This window comes from Rattus norvegicus, chromosome 4, assembly GCF_036323735.1.
Source record: "Rattus norvegicus strain BN/NHsdMcwi chromosome 4, GRCr8, whole genome shotgun sequence".
Classification (NCBI taxonomy): domain Eukaryota; kingdom Metazoa; phylum Chordata; class Mammalia; order Rodentia; family Muridae; genus Rattus; species Rattus norvegicus.
In genome coordinates, this window is record NC_086022.1 from 75,599,213 (window position 1) to 75,624,488 (window position 25,276).

Here is a 25,276-nt window from a genome sequence, read left to right on the forward strand (position 1 = left end):
GAAAATTGGACATAGTACTACCTGAGGACCCAGCTATGCCACACCTAGGCATATACCCAATTTATGATCCAACACATAGCAAGAATACATCCTCTGCTACATTGAGAGTAGCTTTGTTTTATAATAGCTAGAAGGTGGAAAGAACACAGATATTTTTCCACAGTAGGATCGATACAGAAAACGTGGTATGTCTGCACAAAGGAGTACTACTCAGCTCTCAAAAACAATGGCTTCATGAAATTCTTAGGCAAAGGGATGGAATTAGAAAATATCATCCCGAGTGAGTAACCCAATCACAAAAAAAAACAAACAAACAAACAAAAAAAAAACAGACATGGTATTCACTCACTGAATAGTGGATATAAACCCAAAAGCTCGAATTACCTAAGATACAATCCACAAACCACATGAAGCTCAAGAAGGACAACTGAAGTGCAGATGCTTCAGTCCTTCTTAAAAGGGGGAACAACAATATTCATAGGAGGAGATACAGAGACAAAATTTGTAGCAGAGAATGAAGGAAAGGTCATGCAGAGACTGCCCCACCTGCGAATCCAGCCCATATATGTACAGCCACCAAACCCAGACAGTATTGCTGATGCCAAGAAGTGCATGCTGACAGGAGCCTGATAAAGCTGTCTCCTGAGAGGCTCTGCCAGAGCATGACAAATACAGAGATGAATGCCAGCAGCCAACCATTGAACTGAGAACCGGGTCCCCATTGGAGGAGTTAGAGAAAGGACTGAAGGAGCTGAAGGGGCTTGCAACTCTATAAGAACCACAAAACCAACCAACCAGAGCTCCCAGGGACTAACCCACTACCCAAAGAGTACACAAAGACAGACCCATGGCTCTAGCTGCATATGTAGCAGAGGATGGCCTTGTTGAGCACTAATGGGAGAAGAAGCCCTCGGTCCTGCCAAGGCTGTGTCCCCCAGTGTAGGGGAATGTCATGGTGGGAGGCAGTAAAGGGTGGTGGTTAGGGAGGTAAAATACCCATATAGACTAATGGGAGTGGGAAATGAGATAGGGGGTTTAAGGACTGGAAACCAGGAAAGGGGATAACGTTTGAAATGCAAATAAAAAATATCCAATTAAAAAAAAGTCATGTCCTGTGAGATTAGCTCTAGAATCTCTATATTCTCAAGTCACCTCAGGGATGTGCTTTCCTCTTCTCCATCTTGTAAAGGACACCTTAACAGATGAAAGTTCCTTTAAGGACAGAATATCATACTTGTATCTTGATTTTTAGCCAAAATTAGATCATCAAAATACTTTGAGTTCACATTTTCTTAATTGACCTCAACCTGAATTATTCTTTATGCTAATTTGATGTGTTTAGATATGCCTTGTTAGGATGGCCTTAACCTAATCTAGAAAGGCTGTGTGTCTGAAATAGCAAAGGGCCATTTTATTTATGAACCTGTCCATAAGGTCTGTTACTTTGCGTAGCGAACACTTTGTATATGTTAGCAAATACTAGAAAATGTGATAAGAATCACTTTTGGTTTGTGAGAAACTTCTCTTATTGTAGACCAGCTCTGTCCTCACCATTTTTTTTATGGCTGGCTGCAAATATTTCCGATTGGTTAGAGAAAATTGGTATTTATGACTAATGACTTGCAAACAATACAAATATATATTCAGACATGGAAGGTATATAAAGCTTAGAGTTTAAACCTCAGGGTAGGGAGACAGACAGCCTGAGGCCAAGGTCTCATCCTATCAGACAACTGGCTGTGTTAGCCTCTCATGTCTCAGTCCCTTCACCTTACCTTAGAGCAAGACTTCTTGTCGTTATTGTTTTATTGTGAGTCCTAAGTGCTTAGAACACAATGGGTATGAGAAACACTTAATTGAATGCAATTAGTAGCTTTATTATTATTATTATTATTATTATTATTATTATTATTATTAATTTCGCGGAACTTTAAATGAGCTGAAACATGTTAACTGAGTAAAGGTATATGTTAGAGTAACTAAGGACAAGTACTTTCTTGGTGGAAATTATTAGAGCATTTTCCTTTGCAACATCCTTATGTAAATGAGTCATAAGTATGCTGGTTGCTGGGGCTCAAGAGATGGCTCAGTGGTTAAGAGCACTGACTGCTCTTCCAGAAGCCCTGGGTTCAAACCAGCAAACAGACAGTAGCTCAGAACCATCTGTAATAAGTTCTGATGCCCTCTTCTGGTGTGTCTGAAGATAGCTACAGTGCACTCATATATAATAAATAAATCGTATATTTATATGGAGAGAGAGAGACAGAGAGAGGGGGGACAGATATGGGAGGGAGAGAGAGAGAGAGAATATGCCAATTGCTGAAGACAATGTTTTCTATAACATGGAGCCTTGCCAGGCAAGGATTCAACCTTTAAGCTTTATCCACAGACATGGTACTGAGCGATGGAGGAAGCCCAGATCATAGGCTGGTCATAGGCTCAAACTCTGAACTTGGTCTTCACTCAAATGACCTGAACCATGTATGACACTTTGCACTTAGTCACTAAGAATACTTCCTTTTCACATCCTTCCTTTTAGAGTAGTAAAATTGAATAAACTATGCCACTTTCTACCTGTCTTGGATCTCAGGAAGATCACAGTTAAGCTTAGTGCTTGGTTCACTTCAGTTCTAACCACTACAGTGAAATTCTCCAGAATATATTGTCGCTTATTGTTGTAGACAGAAATGCCCCTTGGATTATATACTCTTAATTATTCTGCAATATTTTTATAATACTGAACAACTTCAACCTGAAATGAGCTTATAAAGATCATCTATTGTTTTAGCTAAATAAGAATATTTAGCTATACCTTTTCACCTTTAGCTTATGATAACGCTCCAAATTCAATGTTCCTTGTATTGTTAACTATATCCTAATGATATAGAAGAGGTCAAAACTCAGTTCTATTGCTGTTACTATATAAAAGATATGTGGTTAATCATGTTTATGAATGTAAATCTATACAGATATAAATACCATATTGAGTTTTACAATTATGACATTTATAAATTTTAAACACTGCCATGTTTCAAAAATGTAAAGACTATTCAAATGTAGCATAGATAACAAGTGTAAAGTAATTATTCTTGTTTTAACATAGGTTGATCTACACTGTTGAAAATGTGTACATTACATTTAATCAGTAAGAAATAATTACACAATGCTCAATAGGACATAGGCAGTTCCATTAGTGTGATTTATATTAGTGAGTCACAGATTACTGCATTGTGCACTTTGAAATCTTCATATATATCCAGAGAAGCTAAATTTTACATAAATGTTTTATAAAACCACATGAATAATCCAGCTCAGGAGACATCATAACAAAAAAGCATGACCTCACTCCCAATAGTTTCTCTCCCTTACTGGGTAAAATTGCTATAAAATGTTTGCTAAACATTTTTCATTATTTGACTTTTTAAAGCATTTATGTAATAAATTTAGTCACTTTCACTCCATCCTCTTTCCTTATCTCCCTTCCATAGCCCACTATAACGTCTCTCTTCAGCAAATACCACCCTTCAAGTTCATGTATATTTTCTTGAATTCTAAAATCCTTTCTTTTTATTAATCACTTTTTATTTACATTTCAACTAATATACACTTCCTAATTACCCTCCACCAACCCCCCATCCCTTCCCCTTAACCCCCCTCCCCTTTGCTTCTATGAGAGTGGTCCTCCATCCATTCACCCACTCCCACCTCACCCCTCTAACATCCTCCTAAGATGGGCCATCAAGCCTCCATCCCCTCCCACTGATGTCAGATAAGGCCATCCTCTGCCTCATTTGTATCTGGAGTCCTGGCTCCCTCCATGTGTACTCTTTGGTTGGTGGTTTAGTCCCTGGGAGTTCTGGGTGGCCCAGTTAGTTAATACTGTTATTCTTATTGGGTTGCAATCCCCTTCAGCTCCTTCAGTCTTCCCCTAGCTCTTCCATTGCTCAGTGAGTTAAATCTGAATTATTCAAGGCTAGAGATTTGCAAGTGTAACTTACCTGTGGCTACACCACTAAAGAGAATGGATCCTTCTACTCTCCTTTAAACACCCATAGATCTCTTCCTAGCCAAACATATATTTTGCACCTGTCATGTCTTCTGAATGTTATCTGACTTAATTTTCAATACTAAGTCATTAAATTAGAATGACTTGTTTTGCTTAAATTTTATTTATACAACTATCCATTTTATAGAGGAGAATAAGAATACAAAAATTAATTTTGTGGAGCAAGAAGGTATTTAGGTTGTGTCAAATGATTTAATATATGCAGGAAGGTATAAATTAAAAGAAAATGAAATTGAGACACTACCATACACAAAAAAAATATAATTCACCAGAACAAAAGTTAAAAGGAAAAGTTATAGTGACATTTTGCTCCTTCTTCTCAACAAGTAATGGCAGAGTGTCATTGGGATTTATTCTTTATTCTCCTTGACTCCTTTCTGGATCTTTGTAATGTCCATAGGAAGAATTCAGAAGATGCATAGTACATGAAATAGAAGCTAAACAGAGGAAGCTGACACACTCTCTTGAGGTGAGGTGGGCAATGACCAGGAAGAACATTGTCACAGTCTGTGCTTTAGACAAATACGTTTTTCCTACGGTCTTCGGAACAGAAAGCTTCTCTGAGAGGCATTTTTTTCTGCCCAGGGGATTGACTGTCTTATTTGAATTGAACATTTAAAAATTTTATACATTTACTTCTTATTTTTAGAATTATAATATTAATATATTTTTCTCCTGTCTCTTTCTAAAGACAAAATCCACTCTATCTACTTGCTTTCTTTCAAATTCATGGCCACTTTTTCAGTAACTGTTATAACATACATACAGACATATATACATACACACATACAAAGTACATACACACACATACAAACACATGTGTGCATACACAAACACACACACACAACCATAAATAAAGCCATCTAAGTTTTTATAATGTGTATGCATATGATTTCAGATCTGACCATTGGGTATTGGATAACAAGTTCATGTGCTCTTCTTTGGGGATGACTATTTATCCTGCTCTTATGATCTTAGCACTCCTTAGCTGTCTGTAGTTCTTGGTATAGGTTTGAGGTCTTATGAGGTTTCTGTGCTTGTGTTATCAAGTCTGTTCATGTCCTTGTTCAGCTCCTTTTAGGCCATCACTTTGGTAAGACTTTAGTGATATTCCTAGAAGACACTATGTCACAGCAAACTCCTTATTCATCTGGTTTTTTACAATTTTTCTCCTTTTTCTTGAAATGATCCCTGTGCCCTTGGTGCAAGAATTGTTTCGTAGATGTGTTATTTGAGATGATCAAAGCAAGATCTAATAATATCTAAAACTATTGAGCAGCTAAGTCTTCAAAACTATAAAGCAAAGTTGGATGATACATTTATTACACATTCTTCTAAAATGAAAAGTTGTATAGCACCACATGGCTTAATAGAGAAGAAACAGGTTCTCAAACCCGAACACGCTGATATTCAAGCATGTGACAATTTTCAGCATAACATTTTATATCAATTTCTCAGAACCAAATACTATTTTATCAAAGATAAACAAAACACAAGGTTCATATATAGATGGTCGTATGCTCTCCAGGACATATAAAATGTTATCATGAAACACATTTTTTTTCAAATGCTGCGTAAAGTCTGAAGTCATGAATATACTTTTGTTGGTCATCAACATTTCATTTATTACATTAAGAGGAATTTAACAGGGAATAAGATTTAAGAAGCTCTCTTTTCCTGTCTGTGGTAATATTCCCATACGATGACTCTTTTATCACACATATGCTATAACAGAATATGTAATCTCCAGAAAGATGACTCAGCTGTTTAAATTATTCACAACTTCATTAATGATGCATATTCATCCCGCTCGTCTACTTATGATGCACTATTGCAACGTGTTTGGTTTTGGGGTCAATGAGTGTACTTGTCACCTTCGAAGAACTGTCAAAAACTGTCACTTTATATGATGCTAGTATATTGTAGTGAACTCTAATGCTGTATTAGAAAGATGAAATATCACATAGATTATATTTTCAAACAATTTTCTGCCTACTAACTGCCCTGTTTTATGTAACTAATGCAGTTTACAATCTGAACTAGCTTAATTGATAAAGCTAAAACAATTGAATAGAAATTGTTAGATATTTTAACTAGTGGTATTCTAAAATACATAAATTTGTCTGAGAGATAAATATATAAAGTGACCCATTTAACTGTGGAGTTCTCACTGAAAAAATTCTCATTTTCCACGAGTCTAGAAGTCAGTAGTCCTTGTCCTTAGCTCTTCAAATCCACAGTATTTATGAAAAACTCTGCTTAAGGGCTAAGGATACAGTTTAATGGTTGAGTACTTGTCTGGTACGTGTCATACTGATAGTACTTAAGATTTGATAGTATCTGGCCACTAGTTAAAACCCTACGTTTTGTAGAATGTCCAAGGTGATGTCTCAGATGAACATTTAGTACATATGTAATCTTAAGCAAGATAATCATTCACATATCAATATACTGATATGTGAACCATGACTAAAATGTATTACATAGCTTAGTTAGTATAAGGCTTATGTGAGACACCATCTGAGCAATGTTTTGTCAGCTTATACATCAGTGACAAATGGAAGTTGCAATTGTTAGCATTAAGTGCATAACTAGGGTTTCTTTATCTTTATTATGCTTCACTATAAAACTAGAATACATCAAAACTTACAGTATCCAAGCAGTTCTCATATACACGGTACATGGTTATGGTTCATGTAAAATCATTTGTCTTTTTTTTTCTTGGCTTAAATTTGATATATCTCTTCATATAGTGTGTGTGTGTGTGTGTGTGTGTGTGTGTGTGTGTGTGTGTGTGTGTACCCTAGTGTGCTTGTAAAGGTCAGAGACAATATGAAGAGGTCACTCATCTCCTTCCAGCAAGTGGATCCTGAGTTTAAATCAGTATGTCAAGCTTCATGTTAAGTTTCCTTATAAACAAAGGCATCTCACTACCTCAGTTATTTATATTCTTTTAAAATCATGGCATCAAATGGTTTACCCCTTGGATATTAAAAAGCAATGCAAATGGAAACATGACCAAATATGTTGGAGAAAGCACTAACCAGACACGTTTTGTTCCTTAAGATATTTTAGACTTCCAGGGGAGAGGAAGCACTGCAGTATCAAATACAGCGTGAAGCACGACCTTTGCAACTAAGAGGTTCATTTACAATTAGCAGTAATTTGAAATAATACTCCAATCACTGTTAATTTTGATGCTATTTTCTTTAATGATGCTAATCAGAGTGAACTTGCATCATAATGTAGCAACAGTCATGAGAACTCTACACTCTCGACTTTGAAATCTGTAACAATTACAGGATCATCATTTTATTGCAAACCAATTGGAAAATGTTGCCAGAAGATGGCATAGAAATGAAGAAGCAAGACACTATTAATGTGTATCCTAATTACAGTAGGAAGGAAACCAAGCTCTTCATCAGTTAGCAGCCATTCTTATTAGCTGATTAGTGTGTGCATGTATAAGATTGTGTGATAAGCAAACTAGACTGTGCAGAACTAAGACATTTAGCTATTACACTTTCCATATTCATATCTTTAATATTTGTATACAGCTCATGAGAGGTTACTCAAAAATAAAAGGAAATGTAAGTGGTGTTTTTGAAAAGCTCCTGCATGGGTTTACTGAAAAAAATCCGTTCAGAATTTATGAGGTGCAATTATATCATGAAAATGGACTTAACAGTTTAAAATATAAATATTGAGCCGGCAGGATAGCTTAAGAGGATGGCTACACTATTTCTTTGTTGTTGATCCTGACATCGTGAGTTCGAACCCATGAATCCGTATAGTGGGAGAACTGCTCCTGCCAGTTCCCTTCTTACCTCTAAATGTGTGTCACGTCATATGTGTTACCACACATATGCCATTCAAAACAAATAAGTAAGTGCATAAACAATTTTTAAAAGAAAACTAAACATAAAATATGCTTATAGACTTGTCCTTTTATGAGCACACAATCTTGAGTAACTCACTTCACTTAAGTGATACCAGATTTTGTTCTCTATGAGTACATCTTAAGGGCCAATCCAAATGAGATAGTCACCATGAAATAAGGATTTCCCACAAAATTCTTATGCATGTTTTATGGCTATGTTTGCAGTGTGATTATTGTTAGACAGTAATGCATATATTATCCCCATAGCCATCAGATCATCAAAGTTTGGGACCCCCCCCCTGGAATTTTTCCTTTTGAAGAAAAGAAAGAAGAAAGATGCAGAAGTGTGGAGTCGTAAGACTTTCCTTGGGCTGATTTGTGCAATAGTTGCACTTAGTAGGTCAATAATGTCCTTAAGAGTCTTTCATTTATCTGTTTCCACATCATAAATTCATTTGTCACTACCTTTATATCATTCAAAGATTGGAGCATTTTATTTTAAAGTCTGTCTTATGCTTTGTACTGGCTAAATCACACATGTGGTGAAATATAACAAATTGGCAGTAGGGCTGTTACTTAAAAATATCTGATAGAGAGCTGTAGCAGCACAGGTGATGACTGACAAATGTATTTGTCTCCTTTGGAAATTCAAAAACATTTCTTCATAATACTTCAAAATACTTCCTAGAGTTTTATGTGAATAAACTATAACATACGTGTAGAAATACCATTTGATTTTGCTCCATGTAAAACGCAAACCCAAGGGCCAGCTCAATCTGCTACTGTTGAAGTATTGAGTTTACATTATGACAGGGTCCCTACAGAAAGATATTGTGGTTTGATTGAGAAATGTCATCTTAGTCCGGGGCATTTTAATAGTTGGTCCCCAGTTGGTAGCTCTGTTTTGGCGAGATTCATGTGGTACTGGCTTGCTGGAGGAAGTGTGACATTGGAGTAGGCTTTGAGACTGAAATGCCTCACCTACTTCCAGGTCTCTATTCCTGCTTCATGTTCATGATGGTAGTGTGAATTTTCAGATTTCCTCTCTAGCCGGAAAGCATGCCTAATGCGTGGTGACAAACTTCCGCAACACAATGGTCCCTTGTCCCTCTGAAAATATAAGCCCACAAATTACTTCTTTTTGGAAATTCCCTGATCCTAGTGTTTTTCATAGACACAGACAAGCAATTAAGACAGAGATGAAACAGTGTTTCAAAACATAGAGAAATCAATGTGGTATTGACTTGGAAGCTTCATGATAACTAGCGAGCTCTCATAGTTCTGGATGGTAATATGCATACTGCCAGGACTAGAAAAGCAAGCATCAGTCTGACCCAGCAGTAAGAACTGTGAGATACAATAATTACCTGCCTAACAAGACATGCCAAACCATCCAATTGTGGCATGAATGGAATAAGTGTAAACAACAATTTTCTGCTTGTATTTAAGTCCTGAACTACAAGGTGAATCTAAATATGGCATGATTATAGGAGTCAAGAACCTGTGGTTAGACAGGTCATAGGCCTTTAAAGAAAGCCTCACATTATTTCTCTGCTAAATAGACATAGAATGAAGCCAACCCTTAACCCACCATTAAATCTATGATAAGGGCATCTTTTAGTCTTCATCAGAGAAGCTTCTATTTTCATTAGATAGTGATTAATGAAGAGTTTTACAACAGGTTAATTTGCAAAGACCAAGAGACAGTGCAATGGTCAACCCTAATGGTACATCTGTATCACACCCCTCTTCTCAAGACTCGGGGATCATTGCAGTAGACGGGCCAGAAAGATTGTAAAAACCAGAGGCTGTGAATGACTGAAAGAAAAATATATCTACTGGGTACAATAGGGCAGTTGCATATATGAAACTGTGAGGCTATTATTTGGAAAAATGAATCTATTTCTCAATCCAGTGCCTTAGAATCTTCCCAGATTAATAGCTATAAGATAGATGATGCAGATCTATATGAGTATATACTTCTTAATAGTATGCAGATGATTCCCATTTTAACCAAATCTGTTTCTCCACTTAATATTTACACTGGCTAATCAAGTCCTTTAATAAAATGCTGAGAGGGGATTGATTGCAATTTTAAAATTGATACATTTCTTTCTATCCTTTCAAACAATTTGTTGTTTGGAGAGATGTTGACCAAGGGGTACCAGGAAAATTTGCAAACAAGATAGATGTTGCCAAGACAATGAGTTGTTATCCACAAAGGACAGAGGAGTCACATTCCTGAGAAAAACACCCAAAGACTCAATGAACGTGAGAAAATGAGCTCGTGCTTAGATTGAGATCCACCTCTACATTTAAATCTCTTTGGTGCAGGGAGAATGTACTCTGCAGTCTACCAAAAAAGAAACTTAAACACCAACCCAGCCACAAAACATTTGAACTAAAATTCAGCCTGTCTGCAGCATATGCTAAGGCAATGTTGATGAAGAACTTAATGTTAGTGACCAACCAATTAACTATAGGGCAGCCTCATGAGGTGGAACCCATGCTGGAGACAGCTTGAGTGACGAAAAAAAAATAGAGTCTAGATATCCCAGATTCATAGAGTAAAACTAAATTCTACTGATCTAAAAAAATAGTTACAATTAAATAACTGCTAATGTTAGCCTGCTATATTCATTTCACAAACACACACACACACACACACACACACACACACAGAGAGAGAGAGAGAGAGACAGACAGACAGACAGACAGACAAACAGACAGACAGACAGACAGACAGACACAGACAGAGTGCTTGGAATATACATCTCTAAATGGACATCTTCACTAACTTCCTTCCTGCAGAGCTCAAGAAAACTCATAGAGGAGGAGATAGAAAAAAAAAGTAAGATCCACAGGGAACAGAGGACATTAGAAGAACATGATTCTCTGAACCAACTGAGCAAAGCTCACAGGACTTCACAGAGACTGACGGAGGAAGCACAGAGTAGGCCGGAGTCTCCAGCAGCTCCTCTGTGTATGTTTTACAGCGTTCAGTCAGTTAGTGTATTGTGTACCATCTTAGATAGTTTCCTATACTCTTGTTTCCTTGAAGAAAGATGTTCCGATCAGAGTTTATGCTTTCATATGACAAACATTTACATAGAATCCTGTCATCAGTACAAGCATCTTAGAAGTTTTTCAAAAATGCAGCTTCATATTATACTTGAATTGACATTCATTGTTTTCTCTGCGTTTGGACCTTTAAAAACTACACCAGCAATGAGTAACTTCTTAACAACTGGTCTCCTTTTGTGCATATGACTCATTCTCCTTTAGGATATTGTATAAGGATCTAATCAGTGTCTGCTAATTTCCAGTGTTTTCCAGCCAGAGCATGCAATTGGGCAGACAATTAGCAAGTTGAAGAAATATTTAATTGCATGTGCAATTTCTACCTATTGTCAGGAAGTAAAACAGAGAGCATCGAAATGACTATTTTGGCTGCAATTAGGCAAGGATTGAAGTGCAGTGGTGAGAATTTGAATCCTATGAGAATAAGCAAAAGTTAAAATATTTACTGGCTTTACTTTAGACCCCTACAGCTACTCACTGTCAACACTGGCTTTATCATTTGCAGTGGGGGACTATCCTGCTTCCCTGACAAGTTTCCATGGAAAACAGATAAGCTCCAAGCGCCACAGCGCAGCATAAATCAGTCACGTGGTAATCACTCGGGAAGTGATTGAAGACTTTGCTTTTGGTTATAAGTGTAATGACAACCCTTGTTTATCAGTTTGCTTTTCATGGTTTCAGACCCTAGAGACAAATTACAATGTGAAAACATTTATAAAAATTACATGACAACCCACAGATTTCAAATGGAGTCACATTTTCAGAAGTGAAATTAAATTTCAAGTGGACCTGCTCTGTCCTGCTAATAAGCTAATGGTTTCTTTATTAGTATATTCATATTGTATAGGTTACATACTCAATAGTACCTGTTTTGCCTCTGACATCAATTCTTGAAGCATTACAAAGCATCTGCTCAAATAATTTTTGTGTCATAGTTTTGGTTGCTATTTTGACATACATGAAAGAGGAAACTCTAATCGAGAAACTTATTAGATAGGTCTGTGGAGAGGTCTATGTAATATTTTCTTATAGATGGAGGGTGGGACAAAAGACTGCTGTCAGTGCCATGTCTGGGCAAGTAGGGGCCTAGGGGTAGAAGAAAGCAGGCTGAGGAAGTTAGAGGAGCAAGCTGCTAAGCAATGTTCCTCCCCAATCTCCACTTCAGTTCCTTCCTCCAGACTTTGGCCTCGAGCTCCTGCCCTGGCCTCTGATGACAGCAAACTGTCACCTGTAAACTGGAAGGAAATGTTTCTTTCCCAAAAAGCTTTTGGCCAATGTTCCATCATGGTAACAAAAAGCAGACTAGAACACTTAGGAACCTAACACTAGGTCGCATAGCCTCACTTCATTCATCACATAGGCACTGTACCATCTCACATAATCCCAGGATAGAGTGAGAGGGCAGTGTATTCACATAACTACTATGCCACATCGACATTATGATTATCCTACTCTATTATTAGTTACAAACAATATCTTACCTTTTTTAATTTTAATACATTTTATTATGCATTATCACATAACAATTGAAGCTCACTCTATGCACAAGTTTAATGTCTGTGTCATGGATATCCACTGAGAGTCTTATCATATGTCCTTGTGGAAAAAGGAAATACTGTACCAATTGTCTCAAAATTTATCCTATCATAAAATTAATCAAAATACCACTCTTTCTTTTCCCTCTTCGTACCAGAAGATCATGGTGTTAAGCTGTCATTTAATACAGCATGCATAATGGACACAAGGTTTCCTAGCTGAGCTCACATATGTAGTAAAAGAGCAATGGGAATGAAGTTACAGACGTGCTTTTTAGCTTTGGTGGTTTCATTTACTTATTCTATGATCATGAATAAGATACTCATAAAATAGGGACGGTTATGACACCAAGAGATTGTTGAGAGCATTACGTAATATGTGAGAAAGTAATATGATATATGCATTTATTAGATGTTTATGATTTAAGGCTAATACATTAGCTAAAATAGTAATTGGCTCTATGGATGTTCATAGAAATAATAGAATTTGTTACTTATATAATTTGATACATTTTGTAATGTCAATGTTAGAAGATATCTGTTTATTTTGGGATTATTTGAAAATGAACTGCAAGTGAAATCAAATGGTTTATTATTCTTTCTATCTTCTGTGTTTGTGCGTGTGAGACCTATACATGTGTGAACACATGACTTTGTGTAAGTACACACAACTTGGTTGGTCCTCCTATTTCACTTCCTATGAAAAGGTCTTTGGTTTTTACCTCTGGACAACTTACATAAACTTGCCTATCTCTCAATACAGAATTGCAGGAATTGCATATATAAATTTCTTAATTTGTGTGGGTTCTGTGGAACCAAACTTATGCCAACACAGTTGCAAGTCAAGAGCTTTATCCACTGGGGATCTCCATATCCCTCAATCTATTTCATTGTCCATATTTTCTTCTAGGCTCTATAATTATCTTGAATATTATCTTTTAACTTTTCTCAGTGCATTTATGTTTTTCATGTTAGAAGTCAATAAAACAGGAAATATTGTAGCCAAATTTGGACTTGAACTCACAGAGATCTGCCTGTGTTTGCCTTTTGAATGCTGGGATTAAAGATGTGTGCCATGACAGAGAGTCTGCTTCTTGTCTTAGTTTTGTTTTGTTTGAGATAGTTTCTCTTTGTATCCCTTGCTGTACTTGAACTTGCTTTATAGTTTCTGTCTGCTTCCAGGGCCACCAAGGATACAAAGAGAAACCCTGTTTAAAAACAAAAAGACGCAAAGCAAACAAAAACTAGGTTCTGATATATGAGTTTTACAATTTAACTTCAGTTCCTATCTGAATGCTACATTGTGTCTGGAAAAGCTAACTTTTCTCTCCTGGCTTCTGCTTTCTCATCCACTAAATGCTGCTGTTAGATTTTGTTAGTGTCAAATAATACCTTGAACCATGAAGTACATCTTAATTGAAAGGCAGTGCCACTATGGATGGGCATCTCAATAAAGAAATCATTAGACACTAAATATGAACGTTCTCATTTCATTCTGATGAAAGAGAAAGCATTGTTTGTGTGGAGGGAGAATAACACATCTTTAAAGTGTAATTGTTTATAAAGTGAGTAGAGAGCCAGGAAGCATGAGATTCAATTAAATTTCAATACCAAGGGCCATCACTGCTGCTGTAAACTGAGCACAAGAGGCTACTATGAAGATCATTTGTTGACAATAGAAGTCCCTATCTAGTTTTCTTTGCTTCCCAGGATGTGCTATTATGAAGCATCCATTTAAGTACCAATGCTGAAGACTAAGTTTTCCAATTGACTGACACTTGCCACATTGCCAGGGAGCAACTGACTTATAGGTGGGTCTGTTTCTATTATAATAGTTAAAGTCTATTCTTTCAAGAGTGCCAAACATGTCTTTTTAGCCGAGGATGTTATCACAAAAAAATTTAAAACAGTTCAGTTTATTATCCTAAAATATGTCTGTGTTGTTAAGAAACCCATTAATATAATTTTCTTTTTCATTGTTAATTTTCCAAAGTCTATTGAATTATTTCTCAGAATTCCTACATTTTTCTACCTAATTCCCCTCTATCCTGAGGTGTTGCATACTTTAACCCCTTAACTTACACAGAACAGTTACTTTTTGAGTGTGAGAATTAAATTCTGATCCTCTGTTTTATATGAGGTTGTTTTGTGTTGGTTGTCCAGACTGTTCTCAATATTTTAGCAAGCATTGTTAGGTTTGACTAAAAGCTAGACATACTATATCAGTTAAAATCTAGTTAATAGTGCATTGGAAAGCTGGGTTGTGCCTCCTGTATGCAGTAGCTTTTCTAGGTCCAAGATTAAAATTTCCTCTAGTGTTCTCATGTTTACACATCCACTCCAGTGCCAGCTTGTAACACAGGGGTAGTGTCCTGAATGATGTCAGGGACATTCTCTTCCAAGGTGTCTTTTTGTTCCTTGGTGTATTCTATTCATATGGTGACATGGATGGTTTGAGGACAGGGCAGAAGCACTGTTGACTCCTTGGAACCTCACAGGGTTTCAGCGATTCAAGGACACTCAGATATGAATGTCACAAGAGCATTTCAGCTTCCCCTACCTACAATTTGATCCACTAAATATAGAGGGGTTCATTCCTGAGATTTATCAACACATGTTTTGAGGGCTAGTGGAATCTGGGTTGAATAGTTCTCTTTGCTAATGTGGGTAGAGTTTGGGATCCCTGGATTTACTTCACACCAGTAAACAAGATTTCCCCTAGGGCAAACTTTTGCTAAGGGGACATAATGGTCTAGACATATTTTTTAGTTCTTAATTTTCCATTTTCCTGATGGAAATGCAAAGATGTTTCCTTTCCACTCCTGCAGAGAGAACATGGAGAGTCTCTAAAATCCAAGACAAAGAAATGTTTGCACCCATCTCAAAGCCAATTATCTGCGGTGTTTGCTGACACTTTCCCCATACTCCATTGTAGTGATTACTTAACTACCTCCAGTATTCGTTTTAGCTGGCATCTCAGTATGTTTCCTCTATGAGCGTTCTCTCTATGAGCCTGCTGATCTGGTTTTGGGCCTTATGACTGAATTATCTATGAAGTAGTTAAGATTTCCTGACTTTTAGTGTCCCCAGCACTTTTTCTGTTTTGAGAATTAAACATACTTTCAAGATATTCAAGTATCAGGAAAGACTGACATCATAAACAAGGTTAAGTGAAGAAGAAGGAAGAGGAGGAGAAGGGGAAGAGAAAGAGGAGGAGAAGACTGAGGAGGATTGGGAGGACATTTGTAGAAACTAGACTTCAAGTCAGTAATATGAAAACTTTCATACACATGTTGGGGGAACTCAACTGTACCAAATGTTTAGCACCAGTTTGTGAATAAAAATTCTCTGAGGATGAAGGAAGAGTTTCTATGTAGTAAGCATGTAGTATAGGGTACTTAAAAGAATATTTTATGTGAAAAATGTCAAGGCAGATATTCGCAAACATGGTTTTCTGGTATATCTTTATTATTTTTATTAACTTCATTCTCCTCAAGAAAGAGAATTTCAAAGCGTTTATTTGACAATTTCTTCATTTATCTCTGCATTTGAGGAGACTGCCATAAATGCACATCAGTAAATTCAGATTTGAAGGCCACAGAAATTTACTTATAATTTTCTTACAGCACTACATTGTGGAAAATGAAGCTACTCACCATCCTGCACTGCTGTCAATACAGGTTAAGGACCCAGCTCCTGCCAGCAAAGATTGGAACCACTCAGACAGCCATGCTAGTCACTGTTAGTACTATGGAACATAGCTGAAAAGAAGCGTGTGGGAATTTGCTCAATTTTTTTATATTGTTTATCCAAATAGCATGGAGCAAAAGGTCTGAAAAGAAGGGAAAAATAGAATAAATGTAGATATTTTTCTTAAGTGACTTTTATCAACATTTTGCTTTTGATGAGAAGCTAATGTTGACGTTTTGACAACACAAAATTCAGTCATTAACTAGACTATTATGCAAGGTTGGGAAACAGCTGGCATAATTCAGGAAACATTACCTCACTATGATCTATTCACCGGTTAAATATTATGAGTTAAATCTTAAAACTATCTGATTATTATACTGAGACTGAATCAGTGCTGGGAATGTTGTGAACATTTGGAATAATATTGAAATTAAAAAAACAAGATAGATAGTTTTAATTTTAAGAAACTTTCTATACTTTGGAACAATTTTATTTGGTTAATCTGAAAGATTGTCTTATTCAAGATTTAAGAATTTATATGGGATTTAACATAAAGGAATACATCTTATAAGTACTTCAATACAAAGTTATATTATTCAGTGTGATGTCAAGGGCATTATATACAGACACGTTAATAGTATGGCAGCATTTCATTATCATTTTGAAAATACATTATTCTGGTAAAAGAGAAGTTTTAGGTTTTGAATAAATATTTTCAAAAATATTCTTTCTTTCCCCCAAGTCTTGGAGGCTGAAAAGTTTTTCACATTTAATCAGCGAGTAATGTACTGAGGTTTCCTGAAGAATATAGGGTATCATTCTCCTCTGCCATGATAGTACTTGGAATTTCAACAAGGTACGTGGATGATTGGGTGGAGTTTTAAGACTTTTAATCTTACTGCCTAAGTGCTTTTCATGGACTTTGTGTGTGTTTCCCTGAAAGTGTTTATTTATATCATGTGACTGCTGTGACCAAGGAAGGCAAGACAGAGAATGAGACACTCAGCCATTGTAGTTGCTGGCAGTTCTGAGGCCCATGCAAACACAGGGAACTAAACAGGGCCCCCTGTACCTGCTCTGAGACTCTGACCCATTACTCCAGTTTCGGCTTGAACAGTTTTTAGATATTTACCTGTGTTTCTTTTTCTCTGTAAGCATGCATATCACTCCTTTTATTATACTTTTAAGAGCAAAGACTTTCTAATTTGTATAAAATAATTTCTCATAAAAAAAGAAAATTTGAAGCAATATGAAAATGATATAGATTCATTCCTCTATCTAGTTAGTTAAGCACTCTAAAACATTGTGTCAATGAATGAACATGAATCAGAAAGAGGTCAAGTATTTATACTGTATTGAATGGGTGACAACCATGGATTATTAAATGTTCTTTTGAGAAATGTTTATTAAAATAAGCAAGGTCTGTCAAATAGCTTTTTCGATTATTGTGAAAAACATTTTTCATATATTCATAATTAAAAATCAAAGTCACTGGTGAGCTTGAAGCATGAAGCTTGTTTGAGGGTCTGCTTTGATATTCACTTATATTGTATTATACATGGAGATAGAAATAGCCCTGAATACCGGACACAGGTAGCAATGTGCTACAGGGTTTGTAATGTAACTCTTTACTCATCTCAAAATTCTGCACTTAAGTAAAGGCTCACATTTCTTAAAAATTAAAAATAGGAACAGCATTTCCACATTTGTATTTTTGTAAAAACTAATTTCATATGCCCTCCATATTAACCTTCAAGTGGTTGTTGCAGATTTTAACACTGAGCATCACGTATGCAACAATCACACAAACTTATTTTCACTCAAACAGCATTCGTGTTGAAAATACAAAGAAAAATAGGGAAAGCTTTATCATTGATCTCACATATTCATTGACAGTTACAGTTTCTTTGGTGAGACAAATCTCTAGCAATGTTTACAGTGCTAACATCTGTAGTCTCCTCATGGTGAACAGGGAGGTGGAACTAGCCTTCCAGCTCACCATTGTGTTGGACCTATAACAGAATACCTTAAACTGGGAAATTATAAATAGCAAAATTTTATATCCTAACATTCTGGAGTCAGGATAAAATTTAATGCATATTTCATTTCTACTAAGGACTCGTTATTTGGAAGACACTTTCTTGTTATGTTTTTGAATGGTGGATGAAACAAATGAACTCTCTTCCAGTTGTCGTTGTAAACATATTGTTCTGTCCATGAAGTATCCTCCCTCATGAACTAAACACATTTCCAAGCACACTCCTCACCTGGCAATACTATTTTCTAGAGCCTGGGTGTCAACCTATGAAGCATAAATGGCGCACAAAGACAATATTTTATTTTTGAAATGTATTACTCTTGACTTTTAGTTTTCTTTCTTCCTTATTTTCCATGTTATATTTCCTTTCTTCATGGTAACTATTCTTCTGTACATTATCTCATTTCCCTTCCAAATATAAGGCATCTGTCAATTCACTGACAATTGTTAGATGTTTTATATTTTAAAATTGACTTTGACTAAACTAATAGGTACAAATGTTAGAACTCTGGAGAAAAGAAAATGAAACAACACATATTAAATACATTTTATACATTGCAATCATGTAGATGGTATTTTTGCATCAACACATATGGCCAATTTTCAAGAACGTCATTTTCATTCATTGTAAAAATTGCTTAATTATGCCTCAAGTCTCCAGTGTGATACATGTGTGCTGCATGAATTATATGCTTACACTCGATGCCTATTAAAAACTGTTTTATATTGTATTCTAGTACTGAGATATTGAAATGTAATTTGAAAGCCAAAGTTTAAATAGTAAATTAAGAAAATGTATCAGTAGGTATATTAATTTGTTTTAACTCTGATATCTAAGATAAACCATTTAGCATGAAGGAAACATGTTATTTATTTTGTTAGGTAGATTCCACCATCACTTCTTGGCAATGTGGATTTATGGTAGCATAGTTCATTATGGTGGAATCAAATGGGCAATGAGAACTGCCCAGAAAACAGAAGAGCACCCCAACATTCCCATGCCAAGCATGCTCCAAGTGACTGACTTTCTTCCATCAGTCCCCCCTTCTGAACGTTACTCTATTACAAGAGTCAATTGAAAATAGAGATTAGGCAAACCATCACACTTTCATAAGAGATCTAACCTAACCTACCCTCTAGAATATTAAACTTAGAGAATTTTATGAAACACAAGTACAGCATTATGACAGGCAAAGGAAATATAGTGGAAGACCAGCTCAGAAAATGGCTACTGTCAAAGTTGGTCATTTGCCCACATTCCCATCAAACTAGCACCAAAAAAACTATGCAAAATATGATCTTATATGAAGCCATATTTGAAAATAATTTAAGAAATGCTTGTCTAGCATACACGCAATTGATGCTGAATATGCTCTTTAACTTAAAATGCAAGCTAAAATATCAGATTGATTCAACAACAGGAGAGATGTCAGGGAACTTCAATAACAGGTGTAAAATTAAAATCTGACTATATATAAATTCTAGGAAAAAACACCTTCAGAATTTATTATTATTATATCATCATGCACTTTGTGTAAGAAAGACCTCTAGAGACTATAAGCCACTACCTTGTAGAGTGGCACCCGGCTCTTTTCAGGCACGCCTAAAGTCTTTTTGAAGATTGGTGACTGACCAGAATCTCAATATAAGCTTTCATTTCTGCTCATGGCTCATGTCTGCCAATGTTATTCCTTGGTTATTGCCTGCCATTGCCACTCTCTTACACCATCTCCATGTCTAAACAAGGTAATTTATCCTTGAATTCTTACTTAATCATAGTTTTAAAACAGTCGGAATTTATTTTACCCAACTCCTATTTGCTATTTCCAATACCAAAAGACATAATAATATGTACCATGATTTCTTTTTTTTTTTTAAGTTAAGTAAAGATCAGTTTAATGGAACATTTCATATAATATTTCTACATTTCTTTTTTTTTTTAATTTTTTTTTATTAGCTTGAGTATTTCTTATATACATTTCGAGTGTTATTCCCTTTCCCGGTTTCCGGGCAAACATCCCCCTCCCGCCTCCCCTTCCTTATGGGTGTTCCCTTCCCAACCCTCCCCCCATTGCCGCCCTCTCCCCATAGACTAGTTCACTGGGGATTCAGTCTTAGCAGGACCCAGGGCTTCCCCTTCCACTGGTGCTCTTACTAGGATATTCATTGCTACCTATGGGGTCAGAGTCCAGGGTCAGTCCATGTATAGTCTTTAGGTAGTGGCTTAGTCCCTGGAAGCTCTGGTTGCTTGGCATTGTTGTACTTTTGGGGTCTCGAGCCCCTTCAAGCTCTTCCAGTTCTTTCTCTGATTCCTTCAATAGGGGACCTATTCTCAGTTCAGTGGTTTGCTGCTGGCATTCGCCTCTATATTTGCTGTATTCTGGCTGTGTCTCTCAGGAGCGATCTACATCCGGCTCCTGTCGGTCTGCACTTCATTGCTTCATCCATCTTGTCTAATTGGGTGGCTGTATATGTATGGGCCACATGTGGGGCAGGCTCTGAATGGGTGTTCCTTCAGTCTCTGTTTTAATCTTTGCCTCTCCCTTCCCTGCCAAGGGTATTCTTTTTCCTCATTTAAAGAAGGAGTGAAGCATTCACATTTTGATCATCCGTCTTGAGTTTCGTTTGTTCTAGGGATCTAGGGTAATTCAAGCATTTGGGCTAATAGCCACTTATCAATGAGTGCATACCATGTATGTCTTTCTGTGATTGGGTTAGCTCACTCAGGATGATATTTTCCAGTTCCAACCATTTGCCTACGAATTTCATAAACTCGTTGTTTTTGATAGCTGAGTAATATTCCATTGTGTAGATGTACCACGTTTTCTGTATCCATTCCTCTGTTGAAGGGCATCTGGGTTCTTTCCAGTTTCTGGCTATTATAAATAAGGCTGCGATGAACATAGTGGAGCACGTGTCTCTTTTATATGTTGAGGCATCTTTTGGGTATATGCCCAAGAGAGGTATAGCTGGATCCTCAGGCAGTTCAATGTCCAATTTTCTGAGGAACCTCCAGACTGTTTTCCAGAATGGTTTTACCAGTCTGCAATCCCACCAACAATGGAGGAGTGTTCCTCTTTCTCCACATCCTCGCCAGCATCTGCTGTCACCTGAGTTTTTGATCTTAGCCAATCGCACTGGTGTGAGGTGAAATCTCAGGGTTGTTTTGATTTGCATTTCCCTTATGACTAAAGATGTTGAACATTTCTTTAGGTGTTTCTCAGCCATTCGGCATTCCTCAGCTGTGAATTCTTTGTTTAGCTCTGAACCCCATTTTTAATAGGGTTATTTGTTTCCCTGCGGTCTAACTTCTTGAGTTCTTTGTATATTTTGGATATAAGGCCTCTATCTGTTGTAGGATTGATAAAGATCTTTTCCCAATCTGTTGGTTGCCGTTTTGTCCTAACCACAGTGTCCTTTGCCTTACAGAAGCTTTGCAGTTTTATGAGATCCCATTTGTCGATTCTTGATCTTAGAGCATAAGCCATTGGTGTTTTGTTCAGGAATTTTTTTCCAGTGCCCATGTGTTCCAGATGCTTCCCTAGTTTTTCTTCTATTAGTTTGAGTGTGTCTGGTTTGATGTGGAGGTCCTTGATCCACTTGGACTTAAGCTTTGTACAGGGTGATAGGCATGGATCGATCTGCATTCTTCTACATGTTGCCCTCCAGTTGAACCAGCACCATTTGCTGAAAATGCCATCTTTTTTCCATTGGATGGTTTTGGCTCCTTTGTCAAAAATCAAGTGACCATAGGTGTGTGGGTTCATTTCTGGGTCTTCAATTCTATTCCATTGGTCTATCTGTCTGTCTCTGTACCAATACCATGCAGTTTTTATCACTATTGCTCTGTAATACTGCTTGAGTTCAGGGATAGTGATTCCCCCTGAAGTCCTTTTATTGTTGAGGATAGCTTTAGCTATCCTGGGTTTTTTGTTATTCCAGATGAATTTGCAAATTGTTCTGTCTAACTCTTTGAAGAATTGGATTGGTATTTTGATGGGGATTGCATTGAATCTGTAGATTGCTTTTGGTAAAATGGCCATTTTTACTATATTAATCCTGCCAATCCATGAGCATGGGAGATCTTTCCATCTTCTGAGGTCTTCTTCAATTTCTTTCCTCAGTGTCTTGAAGTTCTTATTGTACAGATCTTTTACTTGCTTGGTTAAAGTCACACCGAGGTACTTTATATTGTTTGGGTCTATTATGAAGGGTGTCGTTTCCCTAATTTCTTTCTCGGCTTGTTTCTCTTTTGTATAGAGGAAGGCAACTGATTTATTTGAGTTAATTTTATACCCAGCCACTTTGCTGAAGTTGTTTAACAGCTTTAGTAGTTCTCTGGTGGAACTTTTAGGATCACTTAAATATACTATCATGTCATCTGCAAATAGTGATATTTTGACCTCTTCTTTTCCGATCTGTATCCCCTTGATCTCCTTTTGTTGTCTGATTGCTCTGGCTAGAACTTCAAGAACTATATTGAATAAGTAGGGAGAGAGTGGGCAGCCTTGTCTAGTCCCTGATTTTAGTGGGATTGCTTCAAGTTTCTCTCCATTTAGTTTAATGTTAGCAACTGGTTTGCTGTATATGGCTTTTACTATGTTTAGGTATGGGCCTTGAATTCCTATTCTTTCCAGGACTTTTATCATGAAGGGGTGTTGAATTTTGTCAAATGCTTTCTCAGCATCTAATGAAATGATCATGTGGTTCTGTTCTTTCAGTTTGTTTATATAATGGATCACGTTGATGGTTTTCCGTATATTAAACCATCCCTGCATGCCTGGGATGAAGCCTACTTGATCATGGTGGATGATTGTTTTGATGTGCTCTTGAATTCGGTTTGCCAGAATTTTATTGAGTATTTTTGCGTCGATATTCATAAGGGAAATTGGTCTGAAGTTCTCTTTCTTTGTTGTGTCTTTGTGTGGTTTAGGTATAAGAGTAATTGTGGCTTCGTAGAAGGAATTCGGTAGTGCTCCATCTGTTTCAATTTTGTGGAATAGTTTGGATAATATTGGTATGAGGTCTTCTATGAAGGTTTGATAGAATTCTGCACTAAACCCGTCTGGACCTGGGCTCTTTTTGGTTGGGAGACCTTTAATGACTGCTTCTATTTCCTTAGGAGTTATGGGGTTGTTTAACTGGTTTATCTGTTCCTGACTTAACTTCGATACCTGGTATCTGTCTAGGAAATTGTCCATTTCCTGAAGATTTTCAAATTTTGTTGAATATAGGTTTTTATAGTAAGATCTGATGATTTTTTGAATTTCCTCCGAATCTGTAGTTATGTCTCCCTTTTCATTTCTGATTTTGTTAATTTGGACACACTCTCTGTGTCCTCTCGTTAGTCTGGCTAAGGGTTTATCTATCTTGTTGATTTTCTCAAAGAACCAACTTTTGGTTCTGTTGATTCTTTCTATGGCCCTTTTTGTTTCTACTTGGTTGATTTCAGCTCTGAGTTTGATTATTTCCTGCCTTCTACTCCTCCTGGGTGTATTTGCTTCTTTTTGTTCTAGAGCTTTTACGTGTGCTGTCAAGCTGCTGACATATGCTCTTTCCTGTTTCTTTCTGCAGGCACTCAGCGCTATGAGTTTTCCTCTTAGCACAGCTTTCATTGTGTCCCATAAGTTTGAGTATGTTGTATCTTCATTTTCATTAAATTCTAAAAAGTTTTTAATTTCTTTCTTTATTTCTTCCTTGACCAGGTTATCATTGAGTAGAGCATTGTTCAATTTCCACGTATATGTGGGCATTCTTCCCTTATTGTTATTGAAGACCAGTTTTAGGCCGTGGTGGTCCGATAGCACGCATGGGATTATTTCTATCTTTCTGTACCTGTTGAGGCCCGTTTTTTGACCAATTATATGGTCAATTTTGGAGAAAGTACCATGAGGAGCTGAGAAGAAGGTATATCCTTTTGCTTTAGGATAGAATGTTCTATAAATATCAGTTAAGTCCATTTGGCTCATGACTTCTCTTAGTCTGTCTACATCACTGTTTAATTTCTTTTTCCATGATCTGTCCATTGATGAGAGTGGGGTGTTGAAATCTCCCACTATTATTGTGTGAGGTGCAATGTGTGTTTTGAGCTTTAGTAAGGTTTCTTTTACGTATGTAGGTGCCCTTGTATTTGGGGCATAGATATTTAGGATTGAGAGTTCATCTTGGTTGATTTTTCCTTTGATGAATATGAAGTGTCCTTCCTTATCTTTTTTGATGACTTTTAGTTGGAAATTGATTTTATTTGATATTAGAATGGCTACTCCAGCTTGCTTCTTCTGACCATTTGCTTGGAAAGTAGTTTTCCAGCCTTTCACTCTGAGGTAGTGTCTGTCTTTGTCTCTGAGGTGTGTTTCCTGTAGGCAGCAGAAAGCAGGGTCCTCGTTGCGTATCCAGTTTGTTAATCTATGTCTTTTTATTGGGGAGTTGAGGCCATTGATATTGAGAGATATTAAGGAATAGTGATTATTGCTTCCCGTTATATTCATATTTGGATGTGAGGTTATGTTTGTGTGCTTTCATTCTCTTTGTTTTGTTGCCAAGACGATTAGTTTCTTGCTTCTTCTAGGGTATAGCTTGCCTCCTTATGTTGGGCTTTACCATTTATTATCCTTTGTAGCGCTGGATTTGTAGAAAGATATTGTGTAAATTTGGTTTTGTCATGGAATATCTTGGTTTCTCCATCAATGTTAATTGAGAGTTTTGCTGGATACAGTAACCTGGGCTGGCATTTGTGTTCTCTTAGGGTCTGTATAACATCAGTCCAGGATCTTCTGGCCTTCATAGTTTCTGGCGAGAAGTCTGGTGTGATTCTGATAGGTCTCCCTTTATATGTTACTTGACCTTTTTCCCTTACTGCTTTTAATATTCTTTCTTTATTTTGTGCGTTTGGTGTTTTGACAATTATGTGACGGGAGGTGTTTCTTTTCTGGTCCAATCTATTTGGAGTTCTGTAGGCTTCTTGTTTGCCTATGGGTATCTCT

At 36.8% G+C, this 25,276-nt stretch overlaps 1 protein-coding gene across 1 annotated transcript in view; it reads left to right on the forward strand.

Moving 5' to 3' along the window:
• Cntnap2 (contactin associated protein 2) overlaps positions 1 to 25,276 on the forward strand; it is a 2,256,901-nt gene that overhangs the window by 489,855 nt on the left and 1,741,770 nt on the right. The gene's annotated exons all lie outside the window — the stretch shown is intronic.